Source organism: Muscardinus avellanarius, assembly GCF_963383645.1.
Source record: "Muscardinus avellanarius genome assembly, chromosome: 7".
In the NCBI taxonomy this organism is placed as follows: domain Eukaryota; kingdom Metazoa; phylum Chordata; class Mammalia; order Rodentia; family Gliridae; genus Muscardinus; species Muscardinus avellanarius.
Window position 1 is genome coordinate 27,793,564 of NC_137793.1, and position 5,914 is coordinate 27,799,477.

Here is a 5,914-nt window from a genome sequence, read left to right on the forward strand (position 1 = left end):
CGGCAGCCCTGTTTAAGGTCCTCCTGCTTAGGTCCACACTGGAACACCAGGCAGTGGCAACAGCATAAGTTTAAGAAGTTCTTTTTAAAAGTCTCCACTTAAGGAGAACCAGATCATTGAAAGCTCAAGCCAGATGCAGCGATGCATCCCTGTAATCCCAGTACTTGAGAAGCCGAGATCAAAGGTCTGAGGCCAGCTTGAGAAAATTAGCAAGACTCTCAACAACTTAGCAAAACCTTGTTTCAAAAAAATAAATAAATAAATAATAAAAAGGGCTAGCCAGGCATGGTGGTGCACGCTTGTAATCCCAGCATTTGGGAGACTTAGACAGGAAGATCTGGGTTTGTGGACAGCCTCAGCTACTTGGTGAGGCCTTCTGCTACTTGGTAAGACCTTGTTTCAAAATAAAGAATAAAAAATAGGGCTGAGGGTATAGCTCAAGGTAGAATGTCCCTGGGTTTCATCCCAGTACCGCAAAAATAAAATAAAATAAAATAAAATAAAAAGGGCTGAGGTTGTACCTCAGAGGTAGAACACCCCTGAGTTCAATCCCCAGTGCCAAAAAAAAGGAAAACAAATTCAGAAAACACTATAATGAATCTGAACATGACAAAGTACCCCATAATTATGTACATTTTTATATATCAGTTAAAGTTTAAAAAAAAAAACAAAACAGGAAAACTCAAAGGAAAAAGAAAGTATTGCTTGGCGTAGTAAATCCCCATCTTTAATTCTGAAAAGTATGCCAAATGCTTACCAGAAAATTCTCCCACTGGCTTGACCCAGTATGTCCTTAGCCATGGAAGAAAAGTTCCCTGTGAAGATAAAAATAAGTAAATTGCAACGGATGGATCATTGTACGTCAGAGTGAACACTGCCTCAGGACGACGCCTCGGGTGCCGAGGGGCCTGGCCTCGCGGGTGACGGGGCTCCGGCCCTGCACAAACTCCCCACTCTTTCTCAACTTCACTTTCCTCATTTGTAAATCAAGATTTGGTCTTCCGGTTCCTTCTGAAAGCTCTGGCTTCTGGCTTCGATTTTGACGTGAGGGAAGATGAGTAATAGAAAAGAGAAGAGAAAGTGGGGAATTCAGACAGGAAAAAAAAAAAAAAGCTTTTGTGGCTGGGACAGAGAGGAGAGCAGCAAAAATGTTCCAAGGAAGGGATGGCTGCCCACCACCCTCCCCACAACCACACCTGGGAAGAAACTAAAATAAGCGCACTTACAGTTCCTTAAGGTCTCCTTGCAACACCTACAATAATACCAATCATTTGCACTCTAGAGCTCCTCACGGTGCTGCCCTGATTTGTAAGTCCCCAGCAGCCGTGTACATCCTAGCTGCTGCTTTGTGGACGTGGAGACCAAGTTGTAGAGAGACCGAGCACCCTGCCCAGCGGCTGGCAGCCAGCCAGGATCAGAGCCGGGATTCAGGTCTACCACTTACCCAGGTGTCTCAGTGAGGCAGAAACAGAAACCAAGGCCATGGGAGGTAGCTAAAGGCAAACAGTCCCCAGCATTTGTGGCCAGTATCTCACTGCCCACTGACAGTTTTCCTAGTCAGACTTCAAGGTCCATATAAGCTAAGAATCGCCTGCTCAATCCTGTACCTCTCCTGGGGCTCAGATGAGTAACAAAGTAGCTTTGTTTGGAATTATTCCTCCTTGATTCTTTCATTTTCCCTGTGTGGAGCAAAAGCACTACATCTACCCCATGGAGGGAGCAGTGGCCCTGGAAAGGGGCCAGGCTATCCAGACACAACTATGACTGCCCTGTGAAGTTTGAAGCGCTTCAAACTGCACACACACACACACACCCCACGCACATACACATGCACCTGCACCCACAGAGCCCACAAAATGACAAGCATAGAGGAATAATCCAGAAACATTATTGAAGGAGAGACTTGGAAGCAAAGAGAAATTTATAGTCCATTAACCAAGGTAGATTGGGCCCCTCTAGACAGCCTCCCCTAGTCCTTTTGCCCACCCTGCCCCACAGAGCTGGACTCACCCAGACACCAGCCTCAGAAACAACCAGCCAAAAAAACAGTTGCATTTATAGCGGCCACGGCCCCAGCAGGCACAGGAAGGATGTGGTCTCTGGCTGGAGTCAACAAGCTTGCATCACAGGGAATCACAGGACCAATGCCTGCGCCAGGCTGATCTTCCAAGCTGCCCCAAGAGCGCTCTAAACCCACCCAGCGCAGGCTGCACAGGCAGAGGGGAGGGGGCTGGCCATGTTTCCTCCCCACGCACTGTGACCTCTGCTGAGGAGAGAGGCCCTGAGCTGAAGGTCAAAGCCAGGAGCAGAGAACTGAGAATGAAGCTGAACTCTCAGTTTCAGCCCTAAGTTCAGCTCTCAGCCCCAGAACCCAACTCTCCTCTCTCCCTTCCTGTGGAGGCATCTACTAGGTATGGTTTCTAAGGAACAAATTCTATTCCCTGACTTTTTGACTCATCTGAAAGTCTAAACCACAGAATCTTTTTTTTCCAGTAAAGTTAACTGAGGTATAATTTTGTGTGTGTGTGTGTGTGTGTGTGTGTGGTGCTGGGGATGGAACCCAGAGGCTTTTTACCTTCGGGCTACATTCCCAAACCTATTTTCTATTTTATTTGGAAACAGGGTCTCACTAAGTTGCTGAGAGCCTCACTAAGTAGCTGAGGCTGGCTTCGAACCTGTGCGATCCTCCTGTCTCAGCCTCCCAAGAGCTGGGATTACAAGCATGTGCTACCACACCCGGCAACTGAGGTATGATTTTATGTGCAAACAAAATGCATACCTTTATAAAAACAGACATATAGATCAGTAGAACAGAATAGAAAGCCTAGAAATAAACACAAGCATACATGGTCAACTAATTATTGACAAGGGACATCAAGAAGATACAGCCAGGGCAGGACAGTCTTCGATAAATGGTTTCAGGAAAATTGGACATCCACACACAGAAGAATAATAAAGAACCCTTATTTGATGCCACATAAAAAAAAAAAAATCAACTGAGCCAGGCATGGTGGCACACGCTTGTAATCCCAGCATTTGGGTGGCTGAGACTGGAGAATCGCGGTTCAAGGACAGCCTCAGCTACTTAGTGAGTCCCTCTGCAACTCAGTGAGACCTGGTTTCAAAATAAAGAATAAAAAAAAATAGGATAGGGGGTATAGCTCAGAGGTAAAATGCCCCAGGTTCCATCCCCAGACCCGCAAAAAAAAAAAAAAATCAACTCAATAGTTATATGCAGTAGCGCACAATTCTAATCCCAGTACTTGGTAGGCTAAACAGGAAGATTACAAATTCAAGGCCAGCCTCAGCAATTCAGGAATACCCTTGACAACTTAGTAAGGCCCTGTTTCAAAATAAAAAATTTAAAAAGCTGGAGGTGCCACTCAGAAGTAGAATGCCTCTAGGTTCAATCCCCAACACACACACAAAAAAAAAAAAATGAAGAAGAAAATTTAAATATATATATATATATTAACTCAGCCAGGAATGATGGTGCAATCTTGCAATCCCAGTACTTGGAAGGCTGAGACAGAAGAATCACAGAGCCGGGCGTGATGGCGCATGCTTGTAATCCCAGAATTTGGGAGGCTGAGACCGGAGAATCACAGTTAGCAGACAGCCACAGCTACTTAGTAAGGCTTTGGAACTCAGTGAAACCCAGTTTCAAAATAAAGAATAAAAAATAGGGCAGGGGGTGTAGCTTGGAGGTTGGATGCCCCTGGGTTCCATCCCCAGACCCGCAAAAAGAAGAAGAAGAAGAAGAAGAAGAAGAAGAAGAAGAAGGAGGAGGAGGAGGAGGAGGAGGAGGAGGAGGAGGAGGAGGAGGAGGAGGAGGAGAACAACAACAACAACAACAACAGGTTCACTGTCAGCATCAGTAATATAGTGAGGCCACCTACAACTTAGTTAACCCTGTTTTGAAATAAAGAAATAAAATAGGGCTGAGGGTGGAGCTTAGAGATAGAATTCCTTTGAGTTCCAACCCCAGTACCACAAAAATAAAAATAGGGCTGGGGGATAAATAGCTTGGAGGTTGAATGCCCCTCAGTTTAATCTTCAATATATGTAGAAATACATATATTTTCAAAATAACTCAAGACCTAAACAGAAAATCTTAAAGCATAAAACTCCTTAAAGGAAGCAGGGGGAAAGCCCCTGATCCTAAGGGTTTCTTGAATGTCTCATCAAAGGCACAGGCAACAAAAGAAGAAATAAATGCACTAATCAAGCTACAGAGATGGTGTGGAGGGAAGGGAACCATCAGCAAGGTGAAAGGAGAAAGGAAGGCAGCTGAGGAGTTGTGAGAAAATATTGATGAACTATATATCAGGTAGGGGATTAATATCCAAAATATGTAAGGAACTCATACCATTTAATAACAAAATAATAAGAATCTGATTTTTAAAATGGGAAAAGACCTGACCACGGCAGCATACACCTATACTCCCAGCAACTCAGGAAGCAGAGGCAGGAGGATTGCAAGCTCAAGGCCAGCCTGGGCAACTTAATTAGACCCTATCTCAAAATTTAAAAGTGGGGGGAGGGAGGGCTGTGGAAGAAGCTCAGTGGTAAAATGCCCTGGGTTCAATTCTCACTACTACAAAAGAAGAGGGGCAGGGCAACAATTCTAAATAGACATTATTCCCAAGAACAAAAATGGCCAATAGATACATGACAAGGTGCTCAACATTACCAATCACCACCACAAGGAGACATCCCCACAAACCTGTTAGAATAACTGATATCTGAGCCGGGGGTGGTGGTGCAGGCCTATAATCCCAGCATTTAGGAGACTGAGACAAGGGGATCGTGGTTTGCGGACAGCTTCAGCTATTTAGTGAGACCTCCCACAACAGCCTCAGCTACTTAGTGAGGCCCCATTTCAAAATAAAGAATAAAAAAATAGGGCTGGGGGTGTATCTCAGAAGTAGAATGCCCCTGGGTTCCATCCCCAGCACCACAAAAGAAAAAAAGAAAAAAAGAACAGCTGATATCTGAAAAATCGTAGGTAAGCATTGGCCAGGGTGTGGAAAAAAGGGGCACCCTTACATGTGCTGATAAAAGTGATAATCAATAGATCCAATATAGAAATATCTAAAAAAGTTAAAAATAGAGCTATCAAATAATCACCCTTCTGACCCTAGACCCAAAGGAAACACATTCATACAAAGGTATCTTTGTACCCATGGTTATTACAACATTAGTCACCATAGCCAAGATCTGGAAACAGTCATGTATCCATAAATTACCTAGTCCCAAGTCCTCTGTTACAGCACAGAAGGGACCCAGACATTTTCCACTGCTTCTGTAGTGACCATACCATCTCTGCTTCCCTTCCCATCATCAGTGTGTGAGGGATGCCCTTGCTGCCTCCTTGCCAGCACTTGCTAGAGTCAGCTCTTTTTTATTAATTTTTCAACCATTTTATTCAGGTGTAGTGGTACACTCCTGTAATCCCAGTACTTGGGAAGCTGATACAGGAGGTTTGCAGGTTGGAGGCTAGCCTTAGCAACTTAGAGAGACCCTGTTTCAAAATAAAAAGTAGCTGGGCGTGATGACACACACTTGTAATCCCAGCATTCAGGAGGCTGAGACCTGGAGGATCGCAGTTCGCGGACAGCCTCAGCTACTTAGTGAGGCCCTCTGCAACTCAGTGAGACCTGGTTTCAAAATAAAGAATAAAAAATAGAGGAGAGGGTGTAGCTCGGAGGTCAAATGCCCATGGGTTCCATCCCCAGACCCGAAAAAAAAAAAAGTAAAATAGAGCTGGGGTTTAGTTCACAGATAAAACACATCTATGTTCAATTTCCAATACCAAACAAAGGGGGGGAAAAGAATGTTAGCCCTTCAGACAGTGGGAGGATCCCACAACATGCAGAGTTCCCAACCTTCTCTACCAAATTCCTCAGTGGAC